This window comes from Vicia villosa, unplaced genomic scaffold (assembly GCF_029867415.1).
Source record: "Vicia villosa cultivar HV-30 ecotype Madison, WI unplaced genomic scaffold, Vvil1.0 ctg.002690F_1_1, whole genome shotgun sequence".
NCBI classification, from domain to species: domain Eukaryota; kingdom Viridiplantae; phylum Streptophyta; class Magnoliopsida; order Fabales; family Fabaceae; genus Vicia; species Vicia villosa.
In genome coordinates, this window is record NW_026706007.1 from 9,676 (window position 1) to 35,228 (window position 25,553).

The 25,553-nt window shown below is 39.3% G+C and overlaps 1 long non-coding RNA gene across 2 annotated transcripts; it reads left to right on the plus strand.

Moving 5' to 3' along the window:
• The first annotated feature begins 520 nt into the window (after positions 1–520).
• LOC131639573 (uncharacterized) lies at positions 521–25,353 on the plus strand. 2 transcript variants are annotated; one of them, XR_009294990.1, is made up of 4 exons: positions 521–989; positions 19,591–19,746; positions 19,889–19,966; positions 25,077–25,353. It is a non-coding gene; the product is annotated as an uncharacterized LOC131639573 (long non-coding RNA). The 2 variants fall into 2 exon arrangements; XR_009294991.1 differs by having other exon boundaries at positions 19,591–19,669.
• Positions 25,354–25,553: the final 200 nt, after the last annotated feature.

Below are 25,553 nucleotides of genomic sequence, written 5' to 3' on the forward strand. Positions count from 1 at the left end.
AATTGAATTACAAGTCAAGTAAAAGACTAAAAAACAAATAGCCTAAAAGCTAATATTTTTTTATGATTATTTTTATATGTCAAAATTGTGTTAAAGTCTAAAAACAATAGGAAAAGTCAGCATTTTTATTACTAAAAGAAATAACAAAAAAAACTAATTAAAATCTAAATTTGTTAATTAATTAAGAAGGAGACAGGGGGGTGTAAAATTAAAAGGTAGTGCCAATAGAAACCCAGACGCCGGGCCCATCAGAGAAAGCCCACTGAGGCGTTTTTGTTTGACAACATTTTTTTTAGAAAGAAACATGGGCTTGGGTGGTGCGCTGAGTAATTGGCCCAAAGGTTTTGTTTATTCTCAACTAAAACGTGAACTGGACCTAAGAGGTATTCATGGCAATTCGGTGAGGCCCAGCAAATTGATTATTGATCCATTTGTTATTCAGATTTTAATTATTATCATTTTTTGTTATCATTCAAAAATAAAAACAATTAATTAAAAAAAGTTAAAGAAGAATAAAAGAGGAAATTAGGATTCGTATTGCGCCGTTTCAACTCCTTCTCTCAACCTCTCGTTCTCAGACTTCCCTCTTTCTTTTACGTCATCGGAAATCGTCTCCGCCGCGTCGGGGGCGGCGGAGCTTGACCAAATGTGAAATTAAAACACTCAACCACACCTATTTCCCTTCCTCTCTTCGAATCTTTAACTCTCTTTCACCGATTCACGCTCACACTCCTTTAATCAGACCAACCAGTAAACCCTAGATCTAGAGAGAAATCAAATCAAAGGCTAATGACTACGAATCATAGATCAAGATCATGGGGGAAGCGCTCAGGAATGCTAGTACTACACCATATCATCAAGAAAACAGAAAAATATGGAGGTGGAGAAGGTGATTCGAAAACTTACCTGGATCGGAAGATATGTGTGTGACGGCGAGAATACCAGAGGTGAGGCTCCAGCTAACTTGGCGAAATAAACGCGATCTTCAGGTAATTAATCAATTGCGTACTTCTCGTTCTTTCCCCTTCTTCTTCTATTCTTTACTTTTATTTCTGAAATTCGTTGCTGTGAGCGATTATTGAGAATTTTGTTGCGGTAGATTCAGGGAGTGATTGAGAGATTTGAGGGTTGAGGAGGAGGTTTAGCTCTGTAGATTAGAGTCTCAGAGATTGAGACTCTATCAACAATGGATGTTTGTCATACCCCAAATTTGTCCTACCCTTATTTATCTAGCTTATAATTCATATACATACATCATTTAAGTCATGGCCCAATTCATGCATTCATATCATGGTTACTGTTCCAAAAAGGAAGAGGCTCCTGGTACAAAGAATTTCTGATCAAATATAAAGATCCGAGGTCTGGTCCTGTGGCATTATCCTTCTGAGGATTTTCTTGAATCAAGGTTTTCTCACCCTCGACTCATAGCATTGGTTAGAAAATACAAGCTTGCTGTTCATCTGATTATCCTGAGTTAGGGTTTCCTGACCAAAGTCAACGGGTTAACTTTTTGGTCAACACACTGATCAAGAGCTGATTCTATAAAAGGAAATAGTATGATGATTGTGTGGAGGCGTTCAGTTGATTTCCATTGGTCGGAAACTGATTAATCGGGAATTTCGTCAAGATCAAAGAAAAATCAGAACAGTTGACTTTTGGGTCAAAAACAGGTCAACCATTCAAATATTGACTTTTGGGTCAAAATCAGGTCAACCATTCAAATATTGACTTTTGGTGGAAAATCGGTCAAAGAAAGTCAAAAAATGAATAAAATCAGGAGTTTGACAAAAGTTGCCAAAAATAGAAAATATCAAAAAGGGAAAGTTTTTACACTTAGAAAAATTTTGGCCCTTAAAACGTTTGATGAGCAGTCCACTTCAGTCCTGTGGTCCCTTTCCCCATGCGGACAAAATTTTCAGGCCCAACCCCCGTGTTGTGAGTCCTTTGCCTTCCGTCCTAGCAAACCCTTTCAAAGCCCAGTTTCCGTCCTGGAAAACCATTTCAAAACCAATTCCCAATCCCCAGCCTCAGTGTTCTTGATAATCTTCTCCTTCTCTAGCCTCATTGCTGATGTTTACCCTTTTTTCAATTCTTGTGGGTCCTGAAGATCCTCCATAGGTCTTCTCCTGGTGTCGAGTCGATGTTGAGTCATAGATCGTATGAGATCTTATTCTTTCAGTCCTGAAGATCATCCTTAGGTCTTCTCCGGGTGTCGAGTCGATGTTGAGTCATAGATCGTACGAGATCTTATTCTTTCAGTCCTGAAGATCATCCTTAGGTCTTCTCCTGGTGTCGAGTCGATGTTGAGTCATAGATCGTACGAGATCTTATTCTTTCAGTCCTGAAGATCATCCTTAGGTCTTCTCTTGGTGTCGAGTCGATGTTGAGTCATAGATCGTACGAGATCTTATTCTTTCAGTCCTGAAGATTATCCTTAGGTCTTCTCCTGGTGTCGAGTCGATGTTGAGTCATAGATCGTACTAGATCTTATTCTTTCAGTCCTGAAGATCATCCTTAGGTCTTCTCCTGGTGTCGAGTCGATGTTGAGTCATAGATCGTACGAGATCTTATTCTTTCAATCCTGAAGATCATCCTTAGGTCTTCTCCTGGTGTCGAGTCGATGTTGAGTCATAGATCGTACGAGATCTTATTCTTTCAGTCCTAAAGATCATCCTTAGGTCTTCTCCTGGTGTAGAGTCGATGTTGAGTCATAGATCGTACGAGATCTTTTCCTTTCAGCCCTGAAGATCATCCTTAGGTCTTCTCCTGGTGTTGAGTTGATGTTGAGTCATAGATCGTACGAGATCTTTTCCTTTCAGTCCTGAAGACCGCCCTTAGATCTTCTCCTGGTGTCGAGTCGTTGTTGAGTCATAGATCGTACGAGATCTTTTCCTTTCAGTCATTGTTTCATACAACCGCTTCTTGTAAAAACCTTGTATTGGCACCGTTACCACGTTACAAGCTATCACCATTCAACCATTACTTACTATAACATTTTCACCAAAAAAAAAATATATTCTCTTTCCCCAGCAGATATCAGAAAAATAAAGATAACATTTACGCCATCATTTCAGGACAAATTTCAGGTTTTTGGATATTTAATCTTCTTTTACCTCGAATGTTCGAAAGGCTAGCGCCAATCTCACCTTCAAGTTAAAGACGATTAAATAGGGGCAGCTGTCATACCCCAAATTTGTCCTACCCTTATTTATCTGGCTTATAATTCATATACATACATCATTTAAGTCATGGCCCAATTCATGCATTCATATCATGGTTACTGTTCCAAAAAGGAAGAGGCTCCTGGTACAAAGAATTTCTGATTAAATATAAAGATTCAAGGTCTGGTCCTGTGGCGTTATCCTTCTAAGGATTTTCTTGAATCAGGGTTTTCTCACCCTCAACTCATAGCATTGGTTAGAAAATACAAGCTTGCTGTTCATCTGATTATCCTGAGTTAGGGTTTCCTGACCAAAGTCAACGGGTTAACTTTTTGGTCAACACACTGATCAAGAGCTGATTCTATGAAAGGAAATAGTATGATGATTGTGTGGAGGCGTTCAGTTGATTTCCATTGGTCGGAAACTGATTAATCGGGAATTTTGTCAAGATCGAAGAAAAATCAGAACAGTTGACTTTTGGGTCAAAAACAGGTCAACCATTCAAATATTGACTTTTGGGTCAAAATCAGGTCAACCATTCAAATATTGACTTTTGGTGGAAAATCGGTCAAAGAAAGTCAAAGAATGAATAAAATCAGGAGTTTGACAAAAGTTGCCAAAAATAGAAAATATCAAAAAGGGAAAGTTTTTACACTTAGAAAAATTTTGGCCCTTAAAACGTTTGATGAGCAGTCCACTTCAGTCCTGATTTACACGTGGCAAAGGACATTTTTTGGTGAAAATTCCAACATCAAGGTTATTCCTCTCATGGAGGACAACAACTTTGTAGTTGGACACTCTTTCATTTGAAGCTTGGTTGAAAAGATGTGGTGGTTTGAAGTTAGAGGAAACACATTTTTCAAGTCATGCAGGTAGGCAAAATTCTGGGCATGCGTGACACAACTCATCGAACACTTGGCATGCTAACTTTGAGAGTAATTCTAGGGGCCCACGAGGATCCATAAGGTGCAAACTTGTCATCCATCTATTCCCGTCCACGCCCTCTATTCACTAAGCCAAGAAGCAGCTTAATTGGGTTAGTATTAAACAAATTACAAAGCTCCAAAGTCACCTCCTCACTAAGCCCATGTTGTACATCTGGCCAGGCTAAGAAATAAGTCACACGCGCAGCATTTCTACAAACACATGGTGGGCTATCTTGGCGTCCAGTTTTAAAGAATTAAAGGCATATAATTGAGTCAAATGTGGTATGTATGTGTTCCTTGCCACGTCCTCTTTCTAATGAGCCATGGATCAAGCCAATTAAACATGTAATGAGTAAGTTATAGAACCTTGAAGCCATGCCCTGACTAAGTCACGTTTTGGCCAAAGAATATAAGCCAAGTTAGGTCACGCACACGGGTCCTTCGCAAGGGTGACACAACAAGTTTATGGCCAATTTGTTCATACTTCCAAGCCACATCTCTAGAACTCTCCAACATCAGAATTCTTTATTCCCATCCCCTCTTCCCATCGCACTTGAAAGTGAAGCAATTGATGAGCCATAGTGAAAGCCATGTGTACACAAAGTGAGTTGCATGAACACTCTTGGCATCAAGCATCAGCACAACCTCTTGCTGCAACACAAAGGCCAGTCACCATCATATTTCTATATTAAACCATGCAGCAGTACCGATACAAAAAGGGCACGTGAGAATGTGCCTTAGATGACCAAACTTGCACCTTAAGGGTTCAAGGGAGTATCCTCTACAACACCCACACCCTAACTCTCTTGCACCATACACCACCATGAGCTCACTATATAAACTCAGCTCCTTCACAAAATCAGATACACTCTCCCACTCTTTCATTTTTTCTCAAAAACTCTCTCTTCATTCTTCCCCTTCTCTCTCGGTTCTCTCCTTCTTTCTCACCTTCACCCACACTCTAACAACCTCCAACAAACCTTCAACAACCATAACTAACTTCACCTTCACCATCTCTAATCAACCCTACCAACTTCAACAACCATCACTCTGTTCTCTTTCATCATCTTCAGCAAACTCATAGCCTCTATAATCATCAATAACCACCATTATCAATGAAGCTTTGATCAAGAACACCATCTTTGTTTTGACTTCGCACCATCGTTATCATCACCTATCGTCCTTCTCTCGACTGTGCGCCACCTGAAATCATCACCACCATTAAGGTCACGATTCAGAGCTTCATCGTCTTCTCCGATCCACCATCATCAAGCTCCCGTATCCATCGTTGCTCCGAATCTAAGACCTTCAAGTAATCTCTAGTTCATCATCACCAGGGCTCTCTTTCCCTGTGGCATCACCTTCATCGCATAGCCACCATCACCACTAGTGGAAACAAGATCCATCTCAGCAATTTTTCAAAGAACTACACTAGTAAGATTCAAGATTTATGGAGTTCTCCATCATCTTTTGAGTCATAGCTTGTACAAGTAAGATTCTCAAATCCTCTCATCATATTAGCAAATGAGATAATGCATAAAATAAAGGTAGGTGTGATGTTTTGTATTGCTTAGATCTGGATTATTTGAAGTTCTTGGAAATTCGTGTTGTTCTGTATGGATGCTGACTGTGTGGAGGTTTGCATCATGTTTTTAGAATCTATGGACAATTATGAACAGGCTGATACGTGTAGATTTCATTTTAAGAAAAGTTATAGATTTTAGGGTTTGCAAATCTGCTTCGGGTTAGGCTCTAGAGGTAGAATCAAAGAAAACTGACGGTGGATTTGAGATCAGGGGACAAAAATGAGTGGGGAGGCACCGGTCTCATACGTTTCTGGGTGCGTAGTGGTGGTCCGGTTGTTTGACTCGCCGGAGAAGACGACCAAAGTAGTATCTCTGGTGTCTGAGTTCTAATTCTCTTTGCCCTTGTCTTTTGCATACGTGGCATCCATGCGCTGGTTCCTTTTCCATATTATTTGTTTTTTGTTTTATTATAATGATTAGAATGTGAGGTGGAAGGCAGGAATTGGCTGAAACGGGTTTTGCCATGTAGTGACTTTAAATGTGCCTTGACCAATTGATATCATGTGTACGTTATTCCATGAAGACCATAATAATCACGTATCACATAATAAAAACAATGATAAATAAATGGTGACTAAAAACAAAAGTGAAATAAAAAATAGAAGTGAGTGGAATAGAAGAGTAGTTGGGCCACGAAAATCCTGGGCCTGGAACGTTTCTCAAACTGCACTCCCTCACAGCTAATGCACCACCATACTCTGGGCTGGGCCTCTGCGCGCCCATACTATTCGCCCCCCCTATTTTGGGCCCTGTTTTGCTTGTAAGTAGTTTCAGTGCATAATAAAACTGCTGGTACACCCCCCTGACTCCATTAAAATGTTAGATCTTAGTTTTCTTCACGTAGTTTTTCCTATTACTTTTAGTTGATAAAAACATGATAAAACCTTTAATATTTTGTTAGATTTTTAGGTGATCATTGACCTTAGAAAACTCATAAAATAGTAGATTTTTTTAGGTTAATTTTGACATTTAATTTCCTTCATGAAAAGGTCATAAAAAATAGTAGTTTTCTAGTTTAATTTTGCATTGATGCTTGAATTGTTTTTGTGCTAGTTCCATGTTATTTTTGTATGACGCTTGTGTGATTTTATTGCTTGTATTTTTGGCCTTATTTTAGGCCTATTTCATTAGTACCATTTTAGATTCCTTTTGTACATAAATAGGAATTAGAACAACTTAGATTAGAATTTAGGATTAGTTCCCTATTGTATTCCTTTTCTTTTCAACTTTTAAAATACTTAATAAACGGAAGACGCGAATCACACGTTACTTACAGTGAGAGAAATGAGTGAGATTTATTCCCTAATCTGTTTCTTAATCACTTAATGGGAGAGAAATGAGTGGGATTCATTCCCTAATCTGTTTCTCGATCGCTATAAGAAATGAGTGGGATTTATTCCCTAATCTGTTTCTTAATCACCTAGTGGGAGAGAAATGAGTGGGATTCATTCCCTAATCTGTTTCTCGATCGCTACATAATGGAAGAGAGATGAGTGGGATTCATTCCCTAATCTGTTTCTCTACCATTATACACTTTTATGTGAATCAACTCGCAAACAAATTCCCCTTAAAAAACACCCAACCAAAAACACTTAAAACACCTAACAATGGTTCAAATTCAAAACAAAGTAGAGAAAGTGGTGAATGGCCCGGTATTGGGAACTGTTCATCACTCATCTACCCTAAAAGACACAAACCAATCATTTATTTTTCTTCTTTCTAAGGGCAATGTTATTTCCGCTCGAACGCATCGTAGGCGATCCCTTATGCAAGAGCGCGAACGTTAACTCCGCCCAACTAAAAAACACAAAAACAAACAGAAAATCGTGAGCTGAGCTACGGTAACTCTGATTCCTGAAAAGGATACGTAGGCAGCGGGGTAAGGCCCGTGCGAGTGCAATTCTTTATTTTCCCTACATTTTGCATTCATTTCGCATATAGGCTTAGACATAGTACACACCCTTTAGATAGAAACAAACATAGGTGGATACCATCGAGTACGATGGGCGTGAGGGGTGCTAGCACCTTCCCCTCGCGTAACCGACTCCCGTACCTAGATTCTCTGGTCGCGAGGCCCTGTTCCTTCCTTTGCTAGGTTTTCTGATATTCCTTTCCCTTATGGAATAAATATATTAGTGGCGACTCTGTTCATTTTTCGCGAGCGTGCGACAGCTGGTGACTCTGCTGGGGATGGGATAGACCTGTGCTGGTCCATTCTTAGCGAGTCGATCCTAGCCTTTGTTTGTTTCTTTTATTGGGTGTTTATTTGCTTATATGTTTTCATCCTGTATATATGCTTGCATATCATGTTTATTTCCTGCTTGAATATCATGTTTACTTTCCGCATGCATCTGGACTATATTATGGGTCCCCGTGGGGACCATATATTTTCTCTGTTTGCAGGTTGGGTGGGATGTTCTATGAGGTAAAAGGCCCAATACCCAGGCCAGAGTTGACACATAGGATACCTAGGATAGAGTGGATAGTCATGACGCCAGCAGAATGTCATGTTCTGTTGATTGCGATCATGAGACCCACGACCAGTCGAGACTCAAATGGGATACCATTGTTGGCATGTATTTGCAACGATGATGGTGTTTCAGGAGAGTTGTTAACGCTGGAGACCTTTTTGACCTACCCTGACCTAGATTCACCTGTGAGTGGGGAGGGATATACATGAAAGGTACCGTTGGTGACTATTCTGTTCTGTTGGTGACTATTATTCCTATGGCGGTGTGGTACCTATGCCGGACATTTGATCTCACGACATCTGACCTATATCAGTTATTCAGAGGATTGTAGAGTGGTTTCTAAGATTATTTGGACCTTGATCCCATGTTTTTGCATTGCATAACATCATTGCTTTATCCACTTAATTTGTGGGGGATCCTAAAGTCTATTTCCAAAAAAAAAGAGAAAAAGGAAATAGAAAAAGAGAAAAAAAAAGAAGATATTCTATACAAAAAAGCTTTGATTCCAAAAGAAAAAGAGAAACAATAAGTTAGTGAAAAGACTTTAGGATCTCTCATAAATGAAACATACATTCATATTATCATGCATTTCATGGTTCTTTCAAAGACTTATGGGACCCTTTATACTCAGATTTCAAGATCAACAACAGATTTGACTTCTCACCGCCACGAGCTCCGAGATCAACTATGGAACAACTCCGTGAGGAAATGGATGAGATGCGGGAACAAATGGGTCATCTTATGTTGGAAATGCAAGAATTGATCCATAATCAGGGTGCATTAGAGGAGGAAAATAGTCAATTGAAGACTCAAGTGAGTCTGGTCATGGAAGTTCTGAAAAAGGTACTAAGAAAGGAAGGTGATGTTATTTCTACTGCTGCAACAGAGGTCATTGATCTCTCCTCTCTAATGGGATCTCCTCCAATTCATGGGATGCTTTATGGAGTCCCTCCACAACTTCAAGTGTTAAAACATCCTCGTCAACTAGTTCATGTTCCTACAATGAATCAAGAGGGCCAAATGTGTGAGCAAAAACTTAAGATGCCCCAGAGGGTTCTCGATCCGATCCCGATGCCTTATGCTCAGTTACTTCCTCGCTTGCTGGAACTTCAGTTGGTTGAGCTACGAGATTTGTCCATGCCTATAAAGCTTCCCCCTGGTTATGATGCCAATGCTCGCTGCGAGTTCCATTCTGGAGCACCTGGTCATGATATTAAGAATTGTAGGGCGCTGGAATACCAAATTCAAGATCTCATTGACTCAAAAGTGATTTTGTTCACCCCCGAAGGTATGAGTGTTCAAAGCAATAGGGCTCCAACTGTGATGGAAGAAAAGGTAGATTTATACTTCTATGTCGGGTCTACTTCAGGTCAGAGGCACAATACACTGTCTTGGATTCCGGATCCTCCACTTTATCAGTCTTTGATTGTTTCACATCCAAATCAAAAGGGGAAGACACCTGAACAGATTGGGTATTTGAATCATCACCAACAACAGGGTCCATAAAGGCCAAGGAGACCACCAAGAAGAATTGACCTGATTCCTATGACCTATAGTCAACTGCTCTCTCATTTACTCAAGGATTCTTTGGTCCAACTAAGGGAATCTAAGCCCCCTCCAACACCAATTCCTCAGGGATATGACTTAAACGCCAAGTGTGAGTACCATTCTGGGGCATCTGGACATGCAATTGAGGATTGTAATATTCTGAAATGCAAAGTCCAGGATCTCATTGACTCCAAAGCGATATCATTCAATCCAAATGGCTTACACATAAATTGAAGAGTTCATGCCCAAATGAATGTCCGTATTCCATAAAGCATCACCAAAGAACAAAAAGCCCAGACAGAGTCAAGCCTCCTCGACAATGGCAATCATCATTTCACTTCTGCATTCTCATTTCAATATTTTCTGTTTTTTTGAAGGCTACTTCCTTGTTTGAACTCGTTGGTATGATAATAATAAAAGCACCATAAATCCTTGTGCAACTTCGTTGAAATCTTTTTCCAAGTGATAATCAAGAGTGTCATGTAGAAGCATCTCTCGTTCTCAAGGTTCTTGTGCTCAGTTGTATCCCTGAGGGTTGGTGTTTCAGTTGGTGTTTTGGGTCTTCCTTACAACAGATAGATTTTCTAAGTTTGATGATCATGCAAGGTTCGGCCATGATCGATGGCAAATACTTCTCCAAAAGCCATGCTTGGGGCTCCCGATTGAGGGATAAGCAAGACGTACTCTTATCTTGAGAATTGCATCACTCGCATTGCTCGAATCCCTAAAGTGAGGCAAAAGTTTACAAATCTTTGTTGACTTTGTTAGAGTTCTCTTTTGAAGTAATCTGAAGTGTTTGGAAGGAACACGTGATAATGCTAAGTGACTACCATGTTGGAGCACAAAGCCATTCAACTAAGGACTGTGTGTCGTTCACCCCAATAGGTTCATGCATCAATTGAAGTCCCTATGAGGTCTCAAAATTGTAGGAAGTATTCAAGAGCAATAAGTCCAGACGGAGCCAAGTCTCCTCAACAAGGACATTCATTTAGTTTCTTTACTGCATTCTCATTTGTAATTTTTCCTTTGTTTGTTTAAGCATTGATAGCATGTAAAAACTTGTTAATTTCTGAATGAAAATCATAATACATTGTTTATGTTCGTCTTGAAGTAATCCTTTCGTTATCACTCATAAAATGATTCGCTTGCATACGATACCAATTTTACTAATCGCTTGCTTAGGCAAAGAGCGGAGGGAGAATGATGAAAGATAAAAATGCAAAATCTCTAATCGTGTGTTTTTGAATAAAACCCTACTGAGGATGTACAGGAATTATTTCAAATCCCCAAACACCGGAGATATAAGGGAGATAGACCACCGTCAACCCCTTTGAGCCTTGAAGTAGGAGTTTCGTTTCTAATCATAAAAACCCTTATTCTAACCTTGGGGCAGGGTAGTGTTCATTTAACTTGATCGAGTGTTCAAAACTCACCAAAAGGGTATGCATCCAAGGATACAACAATGGTTATCCTTCAAAAGGTTAAGGAATATCAAAACCGTAATGATTATCCTTATTTCATCAAGAGATCAAGAGATGACGATACCACAATGGTAATCCTTCATCAAATCAAAGGAGTGAGGCGGTCGCAATCACCTCCAACGAATCAAAGATAATGCAAGGTCACACGACTTGTTCAAAAAAAATATATATAGCAAAAAAAAAAAGAGAAATGGCAAAAAAAAGATATAAGAAGAAAAGGATGAAAAGAAAAATGACAAAAGAAGCAAAAAAAAAGACGATGAAATTGCAAAGCAAGAACAAAGTCGTGTGACAACTAATTAGAAGAATAAAAGGTGGGCGACCGCCATGTCCAAAGAACCTCATTGATTCCTCAACCATTTCAAATTCCTTGTGAGGGATGAACACTCGTGTCGAGTTAACTGAACATAGGAATGGAGAACATCAGGAAGGGGGTGGGTACAAATAATTTTGAGCCTAAAAATCCTTTGTTTTCTAAAAAAACGTGAACCCGGCCAAATTACAACCCTTAAAAGTCCTAATTGAAGTAGGGTTTATTTTGAAAGCGCACTCCGATGAGATAGTATTTAACTGACTCCCAATGAAGCGAGACTCATATCCATGTTGGTATCGTACGTTTGCTTTATCTTCCATATGCAAAAATCGAGGTTGTGTCAACTAGTGATTCGGTCACAAGAGGTCGCAACCTCATTTCGTAAAAAAGTTTTACAACTTCAAGACTAACATAGGCTTTGCATTAGAATTATCATTCTTAGAATTAACATTCTTTTGCATACAAAATATGTTCTTAACATCAAGGAAATTACCATGATGAGAATCAGTGAGTAACTTGATCATGTCAAAGTACAAGAGACTTGAGAACTCCGAGGAGTAAAAGCTAATCATCTCAAATGTTGACCATCAAGGGGCAGGTTCTTTAAAGAACTCCGTTGGGCATGAACAGTTGATGCATTCTTTGATTACTCTGAGGGGAAGAGTTTGAAGACTTTGTTGAGCGTGGTAAAGTTGTTTCCATGGTTGTTTGACTTCAAAACAAATAAAGCTTGAGGATTCTAGTAAGATGTACCTAATCAGGGGCAATTGCATCGAGGTTTGACCTCTCAAGTTCAGCATATCTGGGGCAATCATGTTGATAAATCTCTTGAGTTCCATCAATCTAGGGCAATCAAGTCGAGAAATCTCTTCAAGCTTCCATCAATCTGGGGCAATCAAGTGGAGGATCCTCTCTCAAGTTCAGTCAATCTGGGGCAGTTACGTCGAGATTCAACAAATCTCTTCAAGGATCCGTTGATATGGATGGACTACTTCAAACGCTTGAACATACTGGGGCAAATTATCTCGAGTATTTGCGGTGCCAAAATCCTTTAAGGGGATTTCCTCCGTAGGTCACGAAGCTTGGGGCACAATCTTTTGAGTCATCTTGTCTCTCCTCGACCATAGGATTCTTCCTAGAAACTTATTCTCCCTCCAAGCACAGGAGCTTATTTCTCCTAAGAGTTTGTTCCACCCCTCAAGCATAGGAGTTTATTTCTCCTAAGAGTGGCTCCACTTCCTCAACCCGGTCTCCTTATCTGTTGTTCTCATTTCAACATGGTGAATCGAGGGAATCTCCTCAAGTTGAAAATCCTCCAAGCAGTGGCACATGATGAGAAGTCTGAATTTATTCTACGTCCTAGAAGGCAACCACAAGAATGTGCATCTTACAAGTCAAAGTCCAATACCTATTGGCATCTCTACATAGTCCTTAACACTAAGGGGATTCTCCCTGGTGTTTACCTCACTAACGCCTTTATTTGGCACTCTGCATATAGTATTCATTGCATATAGCATTGCATCCTCAAAAGCGTAGCATGTCCATCAAAATGGAGCATTACGCCATACAAAAATTTCAAACATGCATCAATGCATAAGCCAGTTTGCATGTGCCCAGAAGGCACTAAGTGATATATATCCCCAGAAGAAGCCTCATCTTCTCTCTCCAGTATGGATCGGATGCAATGTCTTTCTTCGTCAGAATCGTTGTCTCCGAGGTTATTTCCCGTACGCTGCGTGCAGATTAGAGTGTGAATGAGGGTGGGCATTCAACCCATCTCATTTTTCAATCGTTTGAATAACCATACTTGGTGTGTGGTAATTCGAATAATTACTGCTCTTGAAGAGTTACACCCCGCCTTTGGCCTGAGGGATTAATGTAATTCTTAGGCTTCGCAAGCATCAATATCTTCGTGATTCTTCAGTGTTTACCGATGTCTTATGATCAAGTCTAGTCGTCACTAGTCTCTGTAGTCCCTTTCCCCATGCGGACAAAATTTTCAGGTCCAAGCCCCGTGTTGTGAGTCCTTTGCCTTCCGTCCTAGCAAACCCTTTCAAAGCCCAGTTTCCGTCCTGGCAAACCATTTCAAAACCAATTCCCAATCCCCAGCTTCAGTGTTGTTGATAATCTTCTCCTTCTCCAGCCTCATTGCTGATGTTTACCCTTTTTTCAATTCTTGTGGGTCCTGAAGATCATCCATAGGTCTTCTCCTGGTGTTGAGTCATAGATCGTACGAGATCTTATTCTTTCAGTCGTGAAGATCATCCTTAGGTCTTCTCCTGGTGTCGAGTCGATGTTGAGTCATAGATCGTACGAGATCTTATTCTTTCAGTCCTGAAGATCATCCTTAGGTCTTCTCCTGGTGTCGAGTCGATGTTGAGTCATAGATCGTACGAGATCTTATTCTTTCAGTCCTAAAGATCATCCTTAGGTCTTATCCTGGTGTCGAGTCGATTATGAGTCATAGATCGTATGAGATCTTTTCCTTTCAGCCCTGAAGATCATCCTTAGGTCTTCTCCTGGTGTCGAGTTGATGTTGAGTCATAGATCGTACGAGATCTTTTCCTTTCAGTCCTGAAGACCGCCCTTAGATCTTCTCCTGGTGTCGAGTCGTTGTTGAGTCATAGATCGTACGAGATCTTTTCCTTTCAGTCATTGTTTCATACAACCGCTTCTTGTAAAAACCTTGTATTGGCACCGTTACCACGTTACATGCTATCACCATTCAACCATTACTTACTATAACATTTTCACCAAAAAAAAAATATTCTCTTTCCCCAGCAGATATCAGAAAAATAAAGATAACATTTACGCCATCATTTCAGGACAAATTTCAGGTTTTTGGATATTTAATCTTCTTTTACCTCGAATGTTCGAAAGGCTAGCGCCAATCTCACCTTCAGGTTAAAGACGATTAAATAGGGGCAACTGTCATACCCCAAATTTGTCCTACCCTTATTTATCTGGCTTATAATTCATATACACACATCATTTAAGTCATGGCCCAATTCATGCATTCATATCTTGGTTACTGTTCCAAAAAGGAAGAGGCTCCTGGTACAAAGAATTTTTGATTAAATATAAAGATTCAAGGTCTGGTCCTGTGGCATTATCCTTCTGAGGATTTTCTTGAATCAGGGTTTTCTCACCCTCAACTCATAGCATTGGTTAGAAAATACAAGCTTGCTGTTCATCTGATTATCCTGAGTTAGGGTTTCCTGACCAAAGTCAACGGGTTAACTTTTTGGTCAACACACTGATCAAGAGCTGATTCTATGAAAGGAAATAGTATGATGATTGTGTAGAGGCGTTCAGTTGATTTCCATTGGTCGGAAACTGATTAATCGGGAATTTCGTCAAGATCGAAGAAAAATCAGAACAGTTGACTTTTGGGTCAAAAACAGGTCAACCATTCAAATATTGACTTTTGGGTCAAAATCAGGTCAACCATTCAAATATTGACTTTTGGTGGAAAATCGGTCAAAGAAAGTCAAAGAATGAACAAAATCAGGAGTTTGACAAAAGTTGCCAAAAATAGAAAAAAATCAAAAAGGGAAAGTTTTTACACTTAGAAAAATTTTGGCCCTTAAAACGTTTGATGAGCAGTCCACTTCAGTCCTGATTTACACGTGGCAAAGGACATTTTTTGGAGAAAATTCCAGCATCAAGGTTGTTCCTCTCATGGAGGACAACAACTTTGTAGTTGGACACTCTTTCATTTGAAGCTTGGTTGAAAAGATGTGGTGGTTTGAAGTTAGAGGAAACACATTTGTTCAAGTCATGCAGGTAGGCAAAATTCTGGGCATGCGTGACACAATTCATCGAACACTTGGCATGCTAACTTTGAGAGTAATTCTAGGGGCCCATGAGGATCCATAAGGTGCAAACTTGAAATCCATCTATTCCCGTCCACGCCTTCTATTCAATAAGCCAATAAGCAACTTAATTGGGTGAGTATTGAACAGATTACAAAGCTCCAAAGTCACCTCCTCACTAAGCCCATGTTGAACATCTGGCCAGGCCAAGAAATAAGTCACGCGCGCAGCATTTCTACAAACACGTGGTGGGCTATCTTGGCGTCCAGTTTTAAAGAATTAAAGGCATATAATTGAGTCAAATGTGGTATGTATGTGTTCCTTGCTGCAACACAAAGGCCAGTCACCATCATATTTCTATATTAAACCATGCAGCAGTACTGATACAAAAAGGGCACGTGAGAATGTGCCTTAGATGACCAAACTTGCACCTTAAGGGTTCAAGGGAGTATCCTCTACAACACCCACACCCTAACTCTCTTGCACCATACACCACCATGAGCTCACTATATAAACTCAGCTCCTTCATAAAATCAGATATACTCTCCCACTCTTTCATTTTTTCTCAAAAACTCTCTCTTCATTCTTCCCCTTCTCTCTCGGTTCTCTCCTTCTTTCTCACCTTCACCCACACTCTAACAACCTCCAACAAACCTTCAACAACCATAACTAACTTCACCTTCACCATCTCTAATCAACCCTACCAACTTCAACAACCATCACTCTGTTCTCTTTCATCATCTTCAGCAAACTCATAGCCTCTATAATCATCAATAACCACCATTATCAATGAAGCTTTGATCAAGAACACCATCTTCGTTTTGACTTCGCACCATCGTTATCATCATCTGTCGTCCTTCTCTCGACTGTGCGCCACCTGAAATCATCACCACCATTAATGTCACGATTCAGAGCTTCATCGTCTTCTCTGATCCACCATCATCAAGCTCCCGTATCTATCATTGCTCCGAATCTAAGACCTTCAAGTAATCTATAGTTCATCATCACCATGGCTCTCTTTCCCCGTGGCATCACCTTCATCGCATAGCCACCATCACCACTAGTGGAAACAAGATCCATCTCAGCAATTTTTCAAAGAATTACACTAGTTTCGCAAGCTATATCTTCAGTGAGAAGCTTCAAGATATATGGAGTTCTCCATCATCTTTTGAGTCAAAGCTTGTACAAGTAAGATTCTCAAATCCTCTCATCATATTAGCAAATGAGATAATGCATAAAATAAAGCTAGGTGTGATGTTTTGTATTGCTTAGATCTGGATTATTTGAAGTTCTTGGAAATTTGTGTTGTTCTATATGGATGCTGACTGTGTGGAGGTTTGCATCATGTTTTTAGAATCTATGGACAATTATGAACAGGCTGATACGTGTAGATTTCATTTTAATCAAAGTTATAGATTTTAAGGGTTTGCAAATCTGCTTCGGGTTAGGCTCTAGAGGTAGAATCAAAGAAAACTGGCGGTGGATTTGAGATCAGGGGACAAAAACGAGTGGGGAGGGACCGGTCTCATACGTTTCTGGGTGCGTAGTGGTGGTCCGGTTGTTTGACTCGCCGGAGAAGACGACCGGAGTAGTATCTCCGGCGTCTGAGTTCTAATTCTCTTTGCCCTTGTCGTTTGGATACGTGGCATCCATGCGCTGGTTCCTTTTCCATATTTTTTGTTTTTTGTTTTATTATAATGATTAGAATGTGAGGTGGAAGGCAGGAATTGGCTAAAACGGGTTTTGTCATGTAGTAACTTTAAATGTGCCTTGACCAATTGATATCATGTGTACGTTTGAAGACCATAATAATCACGTATCACATAATAAAAACAATGATAAATAAATGCTGACTAAAAACAAAAGTGAAATAAAAAATAGAAGTGAGTGGAATAGAAGAGTAGTTGGGCCACGAAAATCCTGGGCCTGGAACGTTTCTCAAACTGCACTCCCTCACAGCTAATGCACCACCATACTCTGGGCTGGGCCTCTACGCGCCCATACTATTCGCCCCCCCCCCCTATTTTGGGCCCTGTTTTGCTTGTAAGTAGTTTCAGTGCATAATAAAACTGCTGGTACACCCCCCTGACTCCATTAAAATGTTAGATCTTAGTTTTCTTCACGTAGTTTTTCCTATTACTTTTAGTTGATAAAAACATGATAAAACCTTTAACATTTTGTTAGATTTTTAGGTGATCATTGACCTTAGAAAACTCATAAAAATAGTAGAATTTTTTAGGTTAATTTTGACATTTAATTTCCTTCATGAAAAGGTCATAAAAAATAGTAGTTTTCTAGTTTAATTTTGCATTGATGCTTGAATTGTTTTTGTGCTAGTTCCATGTTATTTTTGTATGACGCTTATGTGATTTTATTGCTTGTATTTTTGGCCTTATTTTAGGCCTATTTCGTTAGTACCATTTTAGATTCCTTTTGTACATAAATAGGAATTAGAACAACTTAGATTAGAATTTAGGATTAGTTCCCTATTGCATTCCTTTTCTTTTCAACTTTTAAATACTTAATAAACGGAAGACGCGAATCACACGTTACTTACAGTGAGAGAAATGAGTGGGATTTATTCCCTAATCTGTTTCTTAATAACTTAGTGGGAGAGAAATGAGTGGGATTCATTCCCTAATCTGTTTCTCGATCGCTATAAGAAATGAGTGGGATTTATTCCCTAATTTGTTTCTTAATCATCTAGTGGGAGAGAAATGAGTGGGATTCCTTCCCTAATCTGTTTCTCGATCGCTACATATAGAAGAGAGATGAGTGGGATTCATTCCCTAATCTGTTTCTCTACCATTATACACTTTTATGTGATTCAACTCGCAAACAAATTCCCCTTAAAAAACACCCAAACAAAAACACTCAAAACACCTAACAATGGTTCAAATTCAAAACAAAGTAGAGAAAGTGGTGAGTGGCCCGGTATTGGGAACTGTTCATGACTCATCTACCCTAAAAGACACAAACCAATCATTTCTTTTTCTTCTTTCTAAGGGCAATGTTATTTCCGCTCGAACGCATCGTAGGCGATCCCTTATGCAAGAGCGCGAACGTTAACTCCGCCCAACTAAAAAACACAAAAACAAACAGAAAATCGTGAGTCGAGCTACGGTAACTCTGATTCCTGAAAAGGATACGTAGGCAGCGGGGTAGGGCCCGTGCGAGTGCAATTCTTTATTTTCCCTACATTTTGCATTCATTTCGCATATAGGCTTATACATAGTACACACCCTTTAGATAGAAACAAACATAGGTGGATACCATCGAGTACGATGGGCGTGAGGGGTTCTAGCACCTTCCCCTCGCGTAACCGACTCCCGTACCTAGATTCTCTGGTCGCGAGACCCTGTTCCTTCCTTTGCTAGGTTTTCTGATATTCCTTTCCCTTATGGGATAAATATATTAGTGGCGACTCTGTTCATTTTTCGCGAGCGTGCGACAATGTTGAGCTTTAGTGAGAGGGTGAGAGTGGTGAATTGCAGAGAATGTGAGGTTGGTGATGAATTGCAGGCGGTGTGAGGAATGATATAGAGGCGGAGAAAAAGAATGGCGGAGGATTGAAAATGGTGGAGAGTGGAGAGAACTGTGATATGTGAAGATTGAGAAAGGGTGATTGTGTGAAATGGCGTGGAGAAGAGCTTGAATGAAGGAGAGGTTGAGTTTATATAGAATGAGAGTGAGAGGATTCAGTTAGAGGAGAGTCATTGTGAGCCCTTGGATTGAGAGGTTTCTGTTATGATATTAAGGGTGAGAGATCGAGTTGGTTATTGTAGTTTAGAAATCGGTTATAAATCTGTTAGAGATTTTCTAGGTTGTTATAATTCTGTTAGGGGACGGTTATTGATGTTTGAAGTTAGTTAGAAGCTGCTAGGTTGGTTAGGATTCTGTTTGGACAGTTAAAGTTGGTTTGGAGGTTAGTTAGGGAAGTTAGTTGATAACTGTTATGGAATCTGTTAGGGATTGGCTGTTAATAATTGTTTTTCATTTAATGCAAATACTGAACTGGTATGAATATTAGTTATTGATAGCATAGCTAGAAACGAATGTGAATGTTGGACTGTTAGTTTGAAACTATATGAGCTGGTATGATTTTTGTATATGGTTTTTATGAACTGCAGGGAGGGTCTATTTGCTTAAATGGTATGGTAGTATGGATCATGTGGTCAAATTTAGATGTGAAAAATAAATTTATGCATGATGTTGTTGGTTTCTTTGTTGTATGATACCATATGGTTTAATGGTGCTGAACCGGTTCTGAACATTCTGTTTTTGTGCAGGGGAATTCTGGTTTGGAAACTGGTGGTAGCAAGATTGTGTATGGCAGGGCCTTTTGGTGCTATTGTTAGCTTTTATTTGGTATTGAATGTTGTGGTTTATTTGTGTAAGGGATTGGTTTCATTTGAACTGATGGCATGTGTATGATGTCGATGAATGTAGGGCTGCTATGAACTCTGTTGTATTTACAATAGCTTCCCCTTTTTTTTTGTATTTTGAATAGGTTATGTATGTTGCCCTTGAATGTGAGTAGGTTTTGAAAACTGATTTTGATATGTTCTTTTCTTTTTATTGGTGCAGGCTGGCATTTGTGAACTGATATGATGTTGAAACAGAATATATGCCGGGCTGGAATCGCCGGTTTGAATTGACGTGGTGGTAAGCTCATGGCGATGATGCTTTGTGACATTGCTGTCTTGAGCTGATTGTTTTGCACTTGTACGTATGCGGGATTGTTTAGCTTTCGATTGAAAATGTTTTGCATATTTGAAGTAGTATGTGTGTATATACTGAACTGATGTGTTTTGTGGTTCATGAATGTTGCAGGGAAAGTATGGTTGGCTGTGAGCTTTGGAAAATGTATGAGGCAGTTGCGGTTTGGTTGAGTACAAGGATGTGAAGATGAAAAGGCCCTGGGAGCTTGAAGTTTATAGGTCTGGCACCATTAGGTCTCATGTTTAGATAATGTAACAGCCTGATTTTTGGACCTCTGGATGTGGATTCTTCTCTTTGTAATAATGAATATAATGATCTTTAGGCTTGAAATTGTGGGCCTGTGATAAATGTGATATAAGAATTTTGTAATGAAGTTTGGCAATTTGAAATGAATGGATTTTTTGAAGTATTTGAATTTTGTGAAATATAATGTGATGAACTCTTGAACTTGTAAATAATGTGTATTTTTTGTAATCTTCAGTTGTAATGTATGTTGGGTTTCTTTGGACAATGTTGGCCTTTGTAATGAACTTTTGATGGGAATATCTTCCATATGGGCAAACATGCATAACACTTGAGTACGGTCATAAAAATCTTGATAAATACCCTTTTGAAATATCTCTTGACCATTCTTCTATTTTCATAAGAGAATGCTTCCAAACTAATGGATAAATTATATTTGCGTCTTAAAGAAACCTTAATTCCAAATTGAACCTTAGACACCTAATGCCTTGTTGATCCATACTTTAATCAAAAGAAAAACATCTTGTTTTAAGTAGCCCAAATGATGAAACTCTTTGAATAACGCTTGAATAAAGAAACCCTACTCACTGATATCCTTGATCTCTGTGCCAAGCTATTGATTTATGATGCATGAGTTAGATGATCTAGTGGATGGTATGCAGATGGTTGAGGATTATAGGCAGATAGATGCAAAATTAGATGGGCAAATTTTGGGGTGCAACAGCTTCCCCTATTTAATCGTCTTAAAACTGAAGGTGAGATTGGCGCTAGCCTTTCGAACATTCAAGGTAGAAGAAGATTAAATATCAAAGGAACCTGAACAATTTGCCTGATGAGAGATAGGATCGACTGGGGAAAAGATGGTGTCAACTCCACTGAGGAAGAATGTATTAATTCTGGATTGATCAAATTAACTCTGAGTTGGAAATGAAATGAACATCAACTCTGGGTTGAAAAAAGAAAAGTGGGTCAACTCTGGGTTGAAGAATAAAGGGAAGTAAACTCGGGGTTGAATAAGAGGTCAGCATCAACTCTGGATTGAGAAAGAAAAGGGAAATCAATATTAGTGGGACAAGATATAGGCATCAACTCTGGGTTGAGAAAGAAGGAAAGAAAATCAACTCTGGGTTGAAAACAAGAGATAGACATCAACTCTGGGTTGAGTCAAGGAAGGATGAACAATTAGAAATAGCCGTCAACTCTGGGTTGAGGGAAAGCCAAGAGACGACGTCAACTCTGGGTTGAGTGGGAAAAGGAAAAGATAACCGTCAACTCTGGGTTGAGTGGGAAAGGATAAAAGGTGACCGTCAACTCTGGGTTGAATGGGAACAGACGAGATAACCGTCAACTCTGGGTTGAGTGGGAAAAGATAAGAGATAACCGTCAACTCTGGGTTGAGTGGGAAATGAGAAAAGATAACCGTCAACTCTGGGTTGGGTGGGAAAGAAAGAAGATAACCGTCAACTCTGGGTTGAAAAAAAAATAAGAAAGGATAACCGTCAACTCTGGGTCGAGTGGGAAAGGATAAAAGGTGACCGTGAACTCTGGGTTGAGTGAGAAAAGAGGAGTCAGTTCTGGATTGAACAACAGGTGACCGTCAACTCTAGGTTAAGTGGGAAATAAGAAAAGATAACCGTCAACTCTGGGTTGAGTGGGAAGATGTAATTAACTCGGGGTTAAAAGATGAAAGGAAAGTCAACTCTGGGTTGAACACAAAAATATCAACTCTGGGTTGAAGAAAGACGAACATGATTGACTATGGGAGATGACACCACAATGGTAACTCTGAGTGATCCAGGTGGATTATTAATTGATGCTTTGTAGGGATCTCATCTGATGAGTAACTTGGCTTATGCTTCATATGCAATGTTTGATTTGTTTTATGCACTTCTGGAGATGCAATGCAATTATTTCTATATGCAGTGTGCTGATTGGTTAGGGTTTCTGCTTTGAGGGATTCTGAAACTCTGCTTGATTCAAGATAGGGTGGATGCCCCTGTTTTATAAGGGACAAATTCCAATGAGAATGCAATGATATGCATGATGCATGTGTGATTATGAATGGATGATTGTTTCCATGATACTAGGAGTGAATGGAGGGTTCCTTGCAGGAAGGTTGTTGCTTGAAGGATAGAATTTGTGAAGGTGAGATGGATTGACTCCTCGACACATATATCGATATCTGACACTTGATTGAAGATGAAGAGGTGAATTGTTACTAGCTTGCCCCAGCTTGTATGATCTTTTGATGTAGGATTTTGATAATGCTTGAATCATGGAGATTTGCAATGGTCTGCCCCAGTGTTGATCATGGGATGAATGCCCCGGATTGAAAGGAACTCTTCCACTTAATGGATTCTTTAGATATTTGCTCGGTGGGTGACCAACCTTTGCCCTTGTAAGTCTACTCGGCGAAATTTCAATGTTGAATTTTCCTTGGTATCAAGTACTTACTTTCAGGTTAGAGACAATTCTGTTTTGAAAAACGATAATGAGAATGCAATGCACATGTTAATCTCAAAAGAATGGTTTTTATTTGTCAAAATGTTGTACTAATACTAACACAAGTGACACAGCAACATTGGGAGTCAGTTTGACATGATTTTACAGTTTGTATGCTTTCGGAACGAACCCTGCTTCAATTAGGACTTTTTAGGGTTGTAACATGGCCGGGTTCACGGTTTGAGAAACAAATGATAAAGGCCCAAGTTCTACTTAACCCACCCCTTCTTCGTGATGTTCTCTAGTCCTACGATCAGTTAGTTTAACACGAGTGTTCACCTTTCAGGAAGGATTATGATGGATGAGGATCTTTTGTGGCTTTGATGGAGGTGGCAGTCACCTTTTGGTGCTTTTGTTGATGATCACAACAACTTGTCCCTTGGAGGTTTTTTTCTTTTGCTTTGTATTTTGCTTTCCCTAATTTTTGCCTGGACAAAAAGTTTCTTTTGATTTTGGTTTTCGTTGTCCAGCGGGATATGCCCTTATTTTTGCTTAAGTCATTTGCTTTAAAGTTTTTCCTTTCCTTTCTTTTTGACTTAGCGGGCCATTGTTTTTTTTTTCTATTCATAACTTTCTTTTCATTCTTTTTTGTCTCATTCGGGAACAAGTTGTATGACTTTTGTGATTGACTTGAAGAAAAGGTTGTGACTGCATTCTTCTCAGTGGATGAGAGACATCCATTGTGGATTGCGCTCTTCTTCTTTATTGCGAGACATGAGATGTAATCGATCCTCTGATGGAATATCTGAAAGTTGAGCGCTCGGTCGCACTAACTGAAGACTACCCTGCCCCTGGTTAATATTGAGGGTTTTGTATTTTTTGAAAAGAAACTACTACATCTTAGGCTCAAAGGGGTTGACGAAGGTTTCACTCCCTTATAACTCCAGTGTTTAGGAATTGAAGCAATGCATGTACATCGCCAACAGGAGAGTGGTGAATTGCAGAGAATGTGAGGTTGGTGATGAATTGCAGGTGGTGTGAGGAATGATATAGAGGCAGAGAAAAAGAATGGCGGAGGATTGAAAATGGTGGAGAGTGGAGAGAACTGTGATATGTGAAGATTGAGAAAGGGTGATTGTGTGAAATGGCGTGGAGAAGAGCTTAAATGAAGGAGAGGTTGAGTTTATATAGAATGAGAGTGAGAGGATTCAGTTAAAGGAGAGTCATTGTGAGCCCTTGGATTGAGAGGTTTCTGTTATGATATTAAGGGTGAGAGATCGAGTTGGTTATTGTAGTTTAGAAATCGGTTATAAATCTGTTAGAGATTTTCTAGGTTGTTATAATTCTGTTAGGGGACGGTTATTGATGTTTGAAGTTAGTTAGAAGCTGCTAGGTTGGTTAGGATTCTGTTTGGACAGTTAAAGTTAGTTTGGAGGTTAGTTAGGGAAGTTAGTTGATAACTGTTATGGAATCTGTTAGGGATTGGCTGTTAATAATTGTTTTTGTGTTAATGCAAATACTGAACTGGTATGAATATTAGTTATTGATAGCATAGCTAGAAACGAATGTGAATGTAGGACTGTTAGTTTGAAACTATATGAGCTGGTATGATTTTTGTATATGGTTTTTATGAACTGCAGGGCGGGTCTATTTGCTTAAATGGTATGGTAGTATGGATCATGTGGTCAAATTTAGATGTGAAAAATAAATTTATGCATGATGTTGTTGGTTTCTTTGTTGTATGATAACATATGGTTTAATGGTGCTGAACCGGTTCTGAACATTCTGTTTTTGTGCAGGGGAATTCTGGTTTGGAAACTGATGGTAGCAAGATTGTGTATGGCAGGGCCTTTTGGTGCTATTGTTAGCTTTTATTTGGTATTGAATGTTGTGGTTTATTTGTGTAAGGGATTGGTTTCATTTGAATTGATGGCATGTGTATGATGTCGATGAATGTAGGGCTGCTATGAACTTTGTTGTATTTACAATAGCTTCCATTTTTTTTTTGTATTTTGAACAGGTTATGTATGTTGCACTTGAATGTGAGTAGGTTTTGAAAACTGATTTTGATATGTTCTTTTCTTTTTATTGGTGCATGCTGGCATTTGTGAACTGATATGATGTTGAAACAGAATATATGCCGGGTTGGAATCGCCGGTTTGAATTGACGTGGTGGAAAGCTCCTGGCGATGATGCTTTGTGACATTGTTGTCTTGAGCTGATTGTTTTGCACTTGTACGTATGCGGGATTGTTTGAAAGGCTAGACTGTAGTATGATTTAGCTTTCGATTGAAAATGTTTTGCATATTTGAAGTAGTATGTGTGTATATACTGAACTGATGTGTTTTGTGGTTCATGAATGTTGCAGGGCAAGTATGGTTGGCTGTGAGCTTTGGAAAATGTATGAGGCAGTTGCGGTTTGGTTGAGTACAAGGATGTGAAGATGAAAAGGCCCTGGGAGCTTGAAGTTTATTGGTCTGGCACCATTAGGTCTCATGTTTAGATAATGTAACAGCCTGATTTTTGGACCTCTGGATGTGGATTCTTCTCTTTGTAATAATGAATATAATGATCTTTAGGCTTGAAACTGTGGGCCTGTGATAAATGTGATATAAGAATTTTGTAATGAAGTTTGGCAATTTTAAATGAATGGATTTTGTGAAGTATTTGATTTTTGTGAAATATAATGTGATGAACTCTTGAACTTGTAAATAATGTGTAATTTTTGTAATCTTCAATTGTAATGTATGTTGGGTTTCTTTGGACAATGTTGGCCTTTGTAATGAACTTTTGATGGGAATATCTTCCTTATGGGCAAACATGCATAACACTTGAGTAAGGTCAT